Raw genomic sequence first — 13,472 nt, 5'->3', positions numbered from 1 at the left:
TGAAAAGGGGGGAACTTTGTTCCCACGAATCACAATAAACTTCTGATTCTTGATGAACCGAATTTTCCTTGAAATTTGGACCAAATTCCACTTTGTTATTATCGATTCGCCCATCTCTAATCATAAGTATCAGACACTTTGCTGTGACACTCATACTTAACTGACATGCTGAACATTTCCTTCTGATACTCCATGAGGACCTTCTGATAGGAGTCCAGCTGTGTTTAAGTAAACACAGTAATTTGGAAAGGCACTCACCTGTCTAGACGTCTCAGCTCACAGTGCATGTCAGAGCACATGAGAATCATGAGGTCTAAGGAACTGCCCAAGAAACCCATAGACAGAATTGTAACAAGACATAGATCTCGCCACGGTATCAAAATAATTTCTGCAGCACTCAAGATTCCCAAGAGCACAGTGGCCTCCATAATCCTTAAATGGAAGGAGTTTGAGATGACCACAACTCTTGCACAACCTGGCCATTCAGTAAAAATAAAGCAATCATAAGAGAAGACCTTTGGTGAGAGAGATAAAGCAGAACCCCATGCTCACTGTGGCTGAGCTCCAGAAATACAATAAGGAGATGAGAGAAAGTTCCACAAAGTGAAGTATTACTGCAGCCCTCCACCAGTCGGAGCTTTTGACAGAACATGCTGATAGAAGCCTCTCGTCTGTGCAAGACATATGAAAGCTTGCATACAGTTTGAAAAACACATGAAAGACTCCCAGACTATGAGAAATAAGATTCTAAGCGGTATGTGCGGCACTGCTCAACACCCTCCAAATACAATCCATACAGTGAAAGATGGTGGTGGCAGCATCATTCTATGGGTGTTGTTTTTCAGCTGCAGGGACAGGATGACTGGTTACATTTGAAGGAAAGATGAATGCGGTCAAGTACAGAGATATCATGGATGAAAACCTCTTCCTGAGTGCTCTAGGTCTCTGACTGGGCCAAAGGTTCACCTTCCAAGTAGTCAATGACCCTAAGCACACGGCGACCAGAAATGGTTAGACATTTTGTCTATAGCTTTGGTTTACTCTATATTGCGGATCAATTTGCTTATGTTCATCTACAGTTTCGTACATCTATTTGACTTGTCTTTTTAGGCTACATACATGAATTACTTCATTTTAGATTTTGCAAGGACCAGACCTATGTTGTAGTGGAACAGTGGGTTGTGATTTAGGTGGCTAGATCACTACCATTATTACCTCTGCTTGTGAATTGTGTAAATTGTATATTACATTTTTTAAATGGTTTTAATATTTTATCTTCAATGAAGATTGTTATAGAGTTTTTGATACCAGAGAGACATATCTAGCGCATTATGTTGTTTAGCTTCTATTACCTAAGCACACAGCTAAAATAACAGAGCAGTGGCTTCAGAACAACTATGTGACCATTCTTGACTGACCCTTCCATAACCCTGACCAAAACCCAATGGAGCATGTCCAATGGAGAGCCTTGAAAATGGTTTCCACTAACCTTCACCATCCAACCTGAGGGAACTGAAGAGGATATGCAAGGGAAAATAACAGAGGATCCTCAAATCTAGGTGGAAATTTTTTTAAATCACTCCCAAGTAGACTCAATGCTGTAGTAGCTCAAAAGGTGCTTCTACTCAGTACTGAGCAAAGGGTCTGAATACTTATGACCAAGTGATATTTAAGTTTTTATTTTTCAATAAATTAGAAAAAATATCTACCCTTTAGTTTTTTCTTTTAAGATTGGGTGCAGAGTGTACATTATTAAGCAAAAAAAAAAAAGTCTGAATACAATAGTATCAGTACAAACAAAGTGGTAGGTATAGAAATGAATTGATTATTAGGTAGGTATGGAGGTAAATGTTAACTAGTCTGTTAACTAGTCAGAACGTTAGCGCACTCCTGTTGTATACCCTCCATCTACACTTTAATTGCCTTAATATTAGCACTCAGTTGTGTAGAAAAGGCTGTTGTGTAAAATATCCACCTAATGTAAGGCTGCAGTTTGTACTTTGTATGTACGCTGTTTATTTAGCAATACAGGTAGCAAGATGTTGAAGATCACAGTTGATCACAGATTACAACATTATAATTGTTTATCCCCCCACATATATATATACAAACAGCGACTAGCACATGACCAAAAACAATGGCCATATGCATGTGTTAATTTTATATCATAATTATGTGATCTGCTAAGCATAGTCATGGTGAAAACGTTTTATTTTGGAGCCATCTTGCAATAAAAGCCAAAAAGTATACCAGAAAGTGTTAAAATATCCTATCTTCAGTTTTGTTATCTTCATATAAATAATTTGAGTAAAAGTTTCTTGAAGAAAACTTTTGCTTTGCTTTTTATTTTCTTATATTAGCAATTATGAACAAAAAAGAATGCATGCCTCCAACTGACTATATTTATACAAAGTGTTACTTAATTCATCCAATTTGACAAATTAAACAAGCACTAGCTCTAAAAAAAAGTGTGTGGAAAATTATAAAAGACTCAAATTACAGAAACTTAATAAGATCCTTGTAAAGCTAATTTGATAGAAATTGGGCAGCACATTACTTTCCAATTTATAATTGCACAATATATTATAATCAGTTCTACTTAACATGGAATTCTACGATCTTGTATTAAGTAAGTTGCACATTAGCTACTTGAATTTACAGTAAAAATGTATATTTTTAATTTTACTGCAGTAATAAAAAATACAATTAAATTTCGGTTATAAAAACAAGTCATGAAGTGATACAGTAATTTAAAGGTGAGTGTCATTTATGCAGGATGAGGACTTTAATTTGTGTTCAATAAATACAGTAGCCAATAAATCTACTGGCTAAGAATGCACATTTCAAGTAAAGGTCAAATTTTGCCCTTAATTTTTTTTCCCTGAAAAACCTATACCCTTGCAGTATGTGATCTGAAATTGTACAGCTGATCGGTGATCAGGTTGAAGAAAGACAAAGAAAAAGGTAAAAGATCTTCAATATGAGGTAGAAGTCAAACACCAAGAACATCCCACAGATCAGTTTATTCTCAGCATCTGATAAACAGGGAATGGAGCAGAAAGCAAACAGCTCACTTTTCTGTGTAGTGGCTAAACCATGTATCTGTAGCTTAGTCATCATTCAAATTAATAGGTCCTGATGTGCAGTAAATGGTCACATAACTACTCAGATAAAGGAGATGTCTGCTTCAAGTCCCATTAGCTGTTTATCACATGCTGATGGGTTGCTGATGTAAATGGCTAATCACACTATAAAGTTCCCTTGATACACATGAAAAGTAATGTAGGCACACCACTGTGTCCATAGCACACAATGACAGATGTGGCAATGGTTTCCTTTTTTGGACAGCAGATATCCACAATTGTAGGAGACAGCCACATGAAATTGACAAATCAAGGACATCCATTATTCACAGTTTAATGAACATTCTCAATGCAGGTGCCATAGAGAAGGCCATGACACCATAGCCAGAGTATTGGATATAAAAGGAGACCAATAGACCTGTGTTTTGATATCTCCATTATATCATTAATCCCTTAAGTGTTTAGAGGAGTGGAGGCAGGGCCGATTCTAGCATATTTGCTGCCTGAGGCGAATATTAAAATGCTGCCCCCCCCACTCCTGACCACTCATTGTTAAGTAAATCCTTAAACTTTACTAACAATTAACAACCCAACAGACAGCGCACTGACACTGTGACTACAGGAACTGAGAAGCATTAGTGGCACCTAGTACCTTATAGAGGACAATCTCTTCCATCAGTAGGACTTTATTCCGGGTTCTCCAATTCATTACATATCACTGTTGAATTCACGGCCACATGTCTTCAGCTCCGTGCAGCATCTCCACCCGGAGTCCCTAAAAATACCACAGTCACTTACAGTATAAAGTCTCCTGGATAACAACACTGTGCTCCAAAATATTATATACCCCTCACAACACAACTGACCGCACTCTCCCCACATACAAAACATCCCTTTATTAATTATATATATATAGTACTGGAATTATAGCATGCTAAGCACCAATCAATATACAACACCCCCAATTTATTAATACAGATCCCCCCCAACATTTGGTTTACATGATGCAAAGTAATCTATTGTATCCTTGTCACGGGTGGTCCCGCGACCCACATCGCGGGTCGCGGGCTCACCCGTGCCGCCCTGCCCCCGCCAGCGCGCCGCCAGCGCATCTCACCCGTCCCGGCTCCTGGCTCGCTCCCCTCCGCTGTGCGCGCGCGTCCCCGACTGCTAGGGCGCGCGCGCGGCACCTTCTCCAAATTTAAAGGGCCAGCGCGCCATTAATTGGCGCTGGCCATATTGCCAAATTCTTCATAAGCCTGCCTCTTCCTGTTACCCTTGCCGGATCTTTGTGCCTCATAGCCTTAGAGAAAGCTTACTAGCGATTATTCCTGCGTTCCTGTGTATTCCTGCGTTCCCGTGTATTCCTGTGTTCCTGTGTGTTCCCGCTCCTGTGTTACCCGAGTTCCTCCGTGTTGCTGTGTTCCGTGTGCCTGTGTTCCCGTTCCCACCTGCCTGGACCTCCTGTTGCTGACCCCGGACTTGGACCTGACGTTGCATCTCTGCCGCCTGCCCTGACCCTGTGCCTGGACCTGTCTACGAGATTGTCATCTGCTAAGGTACCTCGACCTCGGCTGCCACCGTGGGCTAGTCACACCTGGGAACGACCTAGTGGTATCCTGCCGCAGCAAGTCCAACCCGCTTTGCGGCGGGCTCTGGTGAATACCAGGTGCCGCTAGGCTCCGGTTCCGGGTGTTGGCTAGTTACATCTCCCGCGGTGGTCCAGAGGATCCACTGATCCTGACAATCCTATAACTAATATATCCCACCCTGTTATTATGTTACATGATTTTACATACAGTGCAACCCTGATCAAATATATAGCACCCCCTAATGAATATATATATATATATATATATATATATATATATATATATATATATATATATAACATTTATTTTTATATAGCCATGCTCTCATATATTTAAAGGCCTCGTTATTCACCCCCCAATTAAATTATATACAGCTCCCATATACAGATCCCCTACATCTTAAATAAAATCTTGTCCCACATATACAATCCCCTCCCAGCTTAGTAATATACTGTATGCCATATACAACCCCCCAGCTTAGTAATATACTGTACCCGATATACAGCCCCCTCCCAGCTTAGTAATATACTGTATCCAATATACATCCCCCCAGCTTAGTGATATAGTGATATATAATATATACAGCTCCCATATACAGATCCCCTACAGCTTAAATAAAATCTTGCCCCACATATACAGTCCCCTCCCAGCTTAGTAATATACTGTATCCCATATACAGCCCCTGCAACTAAGTAATATACTGTACCCGATATACAGCCCCCTCCCAGCTTAGTAATATACACTACCCCATATACAGCCCCCAGCTTAGTAATATACTGTATCCCATATACATCCCCCCAGCTTAGTAATATACTGTACCCAATATACAGCCCCCTCCCAGCTTAGTAATATACTGTATCCCATATACATCCCCCCCAGCTTAGTGATATAGTGATATATAATATATACAGCACCCCCAGTATAAAATGATTCTGGCCCCATATAATATATACTGAATCCCCCCCAGTATAAAATAATTATAGCCCCAAATAATATATACAGCACCCCCCCCAGTATAAAATAATTATAGCCCCAAATAATATATATAGCATTCCATCATTACCCCCAGTGTAAAATAATTATGGCCCCATATGATATATATAGCGTTCCCCCCCCTAGTATTAAACATTTTCTAGTCCCATATAATACATACAGTTCCCCCCCTCCCAGTATAACACAACACTTTCCCACCCACTTATTAGCCACATTAAATTAATTAAAATACATGAAAAATAATAAAATACATACTCACCTGCAGGCAGCTGCTCCCTCGGCGTGCGGGTCGGCGTGCGGCTGCCTGTGTCACTGTGCGGAGCCGCGGCTCACAGGAGAGCCGCGGCTCCGCACAGTGACACAGGCAGCGTGACGTCATGACGCCTGTGTCACTGCTTAGAACTGAGCGACGCAGCTGCCGGAAAGGCGCGGCGTCGCTCAGCATATAAATCGCGCCTGTGTCTTAAAGAGACAGGTGCGATTTATTTAGCTGGTGGGCGATTCGGGCATTAATGGACGCCCGAATCGCCCACTTTAGAGCGGCAAATTTCACCGCCCTTTACAGGGACCCGCATTCTGCCGCCTGAAGCAAGATTTCCATCTCGCCTCATGGCAGATGCGGCCCTGAGTGGAGGCAAGAACAAGGCAATGTTAGTGGGGAGTTGGGGGGGAGGGGAGGTTAAAGGCCTGTCTTAACATTCTCCCATATCTACTAAGGGGGTTTGATGGAAAAGGCATAATAAATCTCCAGTGATGTGAACTGTAATTAAAAAGAAATCACTGCTATCACTACTGCTATGCAGTGGTTTTGTGTTGCTATCACTTGAAAGTACAGGAATGTTTTGAATGCAAAAAAAAGAGAGAAAACAAGCTTTAACCCCTTAAAGACGCAGGGTTTTTCGGCTGATTTCTCACTCCCCAACTTCAAAAATCCATAACTTTTTCATTTTTACGTGTTCAGACCTGTGTGAGGGCTTATTTTGTGCGTAACAAATTTTACTTTCCCGTGATGTTATTTATTTTAACATGCCGTGTACTGCGAAGCTGAAAAAAAATTCCAAATGTGGAAAAATTTAAAAAAAAGTCATGTTCTTGTGGGCTCAGTTTTTACGACTTTCACTCTTCGCTCCAAATAACACGCCTACTTTATTCTTTCGTTCGGTGCGATCGCGGTGATACCAAATTTATATAGGTTTTATTGTGTTTTAATACATTTTCAAAAATTAAACGAATGTGTACAAAAAATTTTTTTGCCATCTTCTGACGCTAATAACTTTTTCATACTTTGGCGCACGGAGATGTGTGAGGGGTCATTTTTTGAGAAATGAGGCAACGTTTTCATTGCTACCATTTTGAGGTCTGTGCGACATTTTGATAATTTTTTATTTCATTTTTTATGTTGTGTAAAAAGGTGTAAAAGTCGCATTTCGGACATTTGAGCGCCATTTCCCGCCTCGGAAGTCACCGCCGCCAATAAACGTTTTTATATTTGGATAGATCGGGCATTTTGGGACGCGGGGATACCTAATATGTCTGTGATTTTTACTGTTTGTTATGTTTTATATCCGTTCTAGGGAAAGGGGGGTGATTTGAACTTTTATTATTTTATTAATTTTTTTTATTTTTTAAACTTTTTTTTTCTTTTTTTTTTTCACTATTTTTTAGACCATCTAGGGTAATGGCGATCGCATTAAAGATGGCGGCAAACACATGGTTAATAGCCGCGATCGGTGCAAGCACCGACCGCGGTTATTAGCGGTGGGGGTTTTGTGCAAAATGCAAAAACCCCCACCTCTGTATAAAGAGGACTCAGCCCGTGAGCCCTCTTCATACATCCCTTATACCTCTGCGCCGTAGAGCTACGGCGCAGAGCGTTAAGGGGTTAAAATCGCTTCACACAGGAGTCCTAGAGCACTAGTGAGAGGTGAAGAATGGCTGGTGCGCTCCCTATATGCATAATTATTCACAGCTCAAGTCTGGTTGCATACCGGGAATGGGAGGAAGTAGGAGAGAAGAAGGGCCCCTCTGGCTGCGAGCTATGCATAATTATGCATGTAGGGAGCACCCAAGCTATTCTCCGTCTCTCTCACATGCTTCAGAGCTCCAGTGTCCAGTGATTTTAAAAAAAAAAAAGTCTTTTTTTATGCAATCAAAATGTTCCTCTACTTCAGCTTTATAGATTTGTCTTCTGCAACACGGCATTAGTATGTAAGTGATAGCGGCTCAAAGCAACTGTATAGTCGTGGTTGATTTCAATTAAGAAAGCTGATGTAGTAGCCTGGGGCTCAATGGAGACTAGAATATTTCAGATAAAGGGGTTTCTACCTTTCTATTGCGAGTAGCTTTAGACCAATTTATTGAAAAGTGGAATGTCAGGCTTCAGGGCTAGTGGACCCACTGAACCACCGCAGACGATGACATAAGCCGACACCCGGGAGCGGAGTTTAAGTGGTACCCGCTTTTCACCAGAGCTCACCGCAATCCAGATTAGACTTTCTGCGGCGTGGTACCTAATACTTTGTCTGCGGTGGTAGCCAAGACGAGGTGCAGAGAAGGAGTCGAGGAAAAGCATGAGGTCAAGACAGGCAGCACGGGGACATAACCGAAGGTCAGGACAGGTGGCAGAGAATCAGAGTCAGGAACAGAAATCGAGGTCACAACGGGAAATCACAATAATCACAGGAATAACAGAGGAAAGCACTCTCAGAGGCACAAGGCACAAAGATCTGACAGGGGAAGTATGAAGGGGCCAGGCATTTTAACAGGGAAGACCCTTTAAACCTCAGAACACTGGGGACGCACACTGGATCGATGAGACCGCCTGTGGAACGCAGGCATGTAAGAAGGGTTCCTGCTGTGATGAGGGGACATGGGTCGCAAGCGCACCCTTTCAGGTTCAATACTGAACAAAATATACACTATGTGTATACTATGTGTGTGCATACAGTGTCACTAGAAACAGCAACATGGTTGTGATGAACAAGGGGGATTCATATGCCAGATATTGTGATGAACATACATGTACAAGGGAGATTCACATGCCAGGCTTTTCTCCTGTTCATCAAGCTAGTAATATCCTTTACTTCTCCCTAGCCTTATATTGTATAACTAATGACACCTTGGAAACTTCCTACTAGAAAGGCTCCAGAGGGACTCTGGCTCTGTTGGGGAGAGCTGTTTTGCAGCCACAGCAACTCCAAAAGGCTTGAGGAGACTTCACTCAAATATTTAAAGCAGAACAAAAAAGGATTCAATGATACCAGAACCCTGACCCTATTACATTCCCGGGTTCTGGATTTAATACCAGGTAGGATGGTCCTCAAAGCCCTCTTGGGGATGGGCGGGGTTCTGTCTGCACCTAATATAACTAGAACACCAAAAAGTGGTGCACTCTGTCGGGGCAGTGGCACTAGAAACTTGCAGAACGTGCTACAGAAATCCTGAATCCGGTGTTCGCTGCACTATACACAGGCAAATGTCACACCATTTGCACTGTTCTTAGAAATGTGACCCACTGGGGGTCATTTACTAAGGGCCCGATTCGCGTTTTCCCGACGTGTTACCCGAATATTTCCATTTTGCGCCGATTGTACCTGAATTGCCCCGGGATTTTGGCGCACGCTATCGGATTGTGGCGCATCGGCGACGGCATGCGCGCAACGGAAATCGGGGGGCGTGGCCGAACGAAAACCCGCCGCATTTAAAAACCGAAAAAGTGTCGCTTAGGAAGCGCTTACCTTCACCTGGTCCGAGGTGGTGCATTCCGGCGCGTTGAGATGATTTTCAACGCAGCAGCGCCACCTGGTGGACGGCGGAGGAACTACCTTCATAAGTCCCGGCTGGACCCGAATCCTGTGCAGAGAACGCGCCGCTGGATCGCGAATGGGCCGGGTAAGTAAATCTGCCCCACTGTCTGTAACATGTTGGGTTTAATAAAAGTAAGTATGCATTATAAACCATAGCTTCATAATGTTAAAGGGGTTGGCTCATGAAAGAAAATTCCAAAATCTCAATCCCCTAGTGATGTTTACACAATAAAGATCATTTTAACCCTTTACTTTACATTTTTACTCAGTTTTATTGCTGCATTTGCTCCTATCACTCAGTGATGGCCAGTGTAAAATTCTAGGGTGTGGGTGGGGACTCTCAAAGCAGATACATTATGATCCATCTAGATATGTATGGTGACAATGTGGTTAGATGATCAGTGTACAGGTTTATATACACTGTCATTTACCTTCTGAACATTGCATTAGTATCTGACACATAGAAAGAGAGAGATGAGACAGATCAGAGATGGGATGATGAGATTCATGAGATGAATATTACATACTGTTAGCTCTGCTACATACTGTATCTGTTCTCACAGATGTATGCCTGCCTCCCCTTTCCTCCGGCCATCTGCCTGTAGCTTGCAGCTTCTCTCTCCTCACAATGTGCTTTTTTCTGGCAGGAAGTGAGTGTCTGTGGGCTCTGTCCTGGACTGCAGGGGGCAGTGCTAGAGTGCAGGAAGCAGAGAGAGAGAGAGAAAAATCTTAGCTCATAACCATCACACAGAAATCCAAGATGGCTTCCCCGACCCTAAGTCAGAAGTTACAGGTTTGTGTCTATGGGCAACTGAAATTGTGTACACCAGGACTGATAGAGACAGGTTGGAATTATATCTGTGAAATGCTGCATTTTTGTTAATAAAATTAGGGAATGAGTTATTTTGTTATCCTTAGTAGATTTAAGAAACTTTAAGAGAGACAGTTAAAATTGGTATGGGGCTAAAAGTATATGCTGCTGTCCACAATACATACATTTACTTCAAATTGTTGGATATGATATATCAGTTATTACTGGGATGTCTATTTTTTGGTCTAATGGTTAAATATCTCTGCCTATTATTATAACATTTGCATATTGTACTCATTACATATTGATAATCATCTAATACCTCTTTTTGTCAATAATTACTTCTCTGTGCAAAGTCATAGATAATGATCTAGAATTACAGACCTAAAAGCTATGAAGGTCAACGATACTGAGAGTCAATCACATTGTCTCTTTCGATTCAGAAATTATTCGTCACTGTGATTACAATGATTAGTTATAGGTGCAATTCCTACAAGATAAAAAAAAATACTGTTAGAAATAACTTGTACCATTAACTATTGTTTCTTGACTCATTAAAGTTCTTCAAACTGAGCAAATCATTCCATAGAATAGATAATTCTATCCTGACACCTAAAACTGATTTAACTAATGGCGTGTAAGGTGATAGTGTGTCAGCTAATGGATGCTGGTAAGGCGCACAAAGATATAATCATGTGATACCAAACTCCAAATATGCATTTCTGTAAATTGATTACCAGTATAAGGTTTAGTCGCTATTTCTGTCTCTTTCAAGAGTAGATGTTTCGCTGATTGTGAATTTTGCTAATTACAGTTCTAAAATGGAAATACAAGGTATATCAATGTAATTTCAGCCAGTTTTAAATATGTATATATATATATATATATATATATATATATATGCAAAAAGCAGCACAGAAATATAAAAAAGAAAATAATAGGTGCACGCTAACCAGGTCCGGGCTTCAGGTCCTCCAAAAATAACAGCACTCCAGACGTAGAATTGTGTAATAAGATAAGTGGATTTATTCCATGTTCAAAGCAACGTTTCGACTCAACGTGTGAGCCTTCCTCAAGCTCACAACTTGAGCCAAAAATGTTGCTTTGAACATGGAATAAATCCACTTATCTTTTTGCACGGTTCTATGCCTGGAGTGCTGTTATTACCTTTCTATATACTGTATTTACTATACTATACAATATACTATACTATATTTCCTATATATACTATACTATTTATACACACACATATTTACACTCATATATATGTTCTTTAAAACCATTATGACGTAAAAATATATACAACTGTCCAAAGAATAGAACTGTTAATTTTGATATTATGAACTTTGATGGACGTAGTTAAATTAAATGAAACCTACCACTTGGTAGTGGCAGGTTTCAGATGGAAATACCGAGCACCAGCTCAGGGTGAGCTGGTGCCGGAGCTTATTTTTGTTAGTGTTTTAAACCGCTGTATTGCAGTTTAAAACACTTTTTAAACTTTATAGCCGGTGCAAGGAGGTACGCGCTCGGCGCTTACCATGCGCGCGACCATGCTCTCGGCTACATAGGAAGCAAAGGAGAGCCGCGCGCATGGTAAGCGCCGAGTGCGTACCTCCCTGCGCCGGCTATAAAGTTTAAAAAGTGTTTTAAACCGGTTTAAAACACTAACAAAAATAAGCTCCGGCACCAGCTCACCCTGAGCTGGTGCTCGGTATTTCCATCTGAAACCTGCCACTTCAAGTGGTAGGTTTCCTTTAAATACATGTTGCACAGCAGCAGGCCATAGGAAGCGGTAAGATGCTGTAAAGTGACTAGTGCTGCCCAACGCGATTGAGAAGTTGGAGCCCAGGTAGGAATGAAACTGGTTGGCTGAACACTGTTTAAAGATGTCATACAATGCATTTACGATATAAAAAAATAAACTCAGTGGATACAACTAATAACCTGTGGAACAGTCTTTCCATATGTATAATTGTTTATTTTAAGAGCACCATTGATGCCATAGTGCTGTACATTTGGAAAGGGACCCCAGCAATTACACTCAGAATCAATACAGGTAATGAAATTGGAAGTCAAGCACTGTTCTCTGTTTAGTGGCTGACCCCAGGAACTGCAGCTTATGGACCATTCAATTGAATAAGATTGCTGTTGGTTTACATTATCCTTCATTTGGATAAAATAAAATGCCATGCAAAAAGTAAAATAATAGGGAAAGTACCTATGCATTTACAGATGGTATATGCACATAACCCAGTGGCAGTAAACAGCACTGATTGAATTTTGTCATTCTGAATAGCTAGGAAGGAGTGCACTGTGACCTAGGAAGGGATTAATATAACTGGGGCACTGGACAGTATTCCCTAATACTGCACAGTATTCCCTTAACTGAGTCAGCTCATTGTCTATCCTCCCTGAGAGTCTAGAGCAGTGAGATCTTAACTGTGACACCCAAACTGTCAACTGCCTGCTTGTCTTAGTCTTATCCTAGGTGATATAGGCAATGATGAAGACTGTTCTGTCTTCATATACGTCACAGCTGTGTATACTCTGACATACAGCATAAACCGTCCTGTCTTCCAATAAGCCAGACTGTTGTGGTTATGTAGTCCAACTTTATTGCTCCAACAGGTTGACAACTGAACAGTGAGGATTTGGATATTCAGATGTCTGTTTAATGGTAAAACTGAAACAGGCACATATAGGTAATCAGAATAAAGTACAGATGTACATATAACATAATGTATGTTAGCCAGTCTACTTACAAAGCATTATAGTTCATTAACAGTAACTGAGTTCATAGACTATAACATTATTTTACACCTCTTACCAGCTATGCTGTTCACAAGGAATGAAAAGGAGAAAATATATGGCGGGTAGAATGACTAAGATGGAGAGTGTCTGATCTTCCCAAAGTACAGTCTCAAAATGGTGGAAGCTCCCACAATGCATTTCACCTACTACCAATAAGATTGCATTAAGTCATAGGTCATATGACAATGACATAAGCATTAGACAATTACATGTTTTACAACTAATAACAATAACAGCTGACAGCCACTAGGCGGCGTACTAACCAAAAATTAAACATTTTAAAGGACACCTGTCATCAGGTCTCTGCCACTAGTCCTGTCACCACTACCTGTTGGAGCAGCTCACAAGGATCCCATAACAGTCTTTATCTAGT

The 13,472-nt window shown here is 41.0% G+C and overlaps 1 long non-coding RNA gene across 1 annotated transcript in view; it reads right to left on the bottom strand.

Annotated features, from left to right (window-relative positions):
- LOC140085820 (uncharacterized) overlaps nucleotides 1–13,197 on the bottom strand; it is a 29,895-nt gene extending 16,698 nt beyond the window's left edge. Inside the window, exons 1-3 of the long non-coding RNA XR_011849960.1 lie at nucleotides 13,116–13,197; nucleotides 10,670–10,775; nucleotides 10,021–10,166 (exon numbers count right to left, since the gene is read on the bottom strand). This is a non-coding gene — a long non-coding RNA (uncharacterized lncRNA). The remainder of the gene's footprint in view (nucleotides 1–10,020; nucleotides 10,167–10,669; nucleotides 10,776–13,115) is intronic.
- Nucleotides 13,198–13,472: the final 275 nt, after the last annotated feature.

The sequence above is a fragment of the Engystomops pustulosus genome, chromosome 1, assembly GCF_040894005.1.
Source record: "Engystomops pustulosus chromosome 1, aEngPut4.maternal, whole genome shotgun sequence".
Taxonomy (NCBI): domain Eukaryota; kingdom Metazoa; phylum Chordata; class Amphibia; order Anura; family Leptodactylidae; genus Engystomops; species Engystomops pustulosus.
Note: the sequence above shows the minus strand (reverse complement) of the source record. Positions and strands in the feature narration are given on the sequence as shown.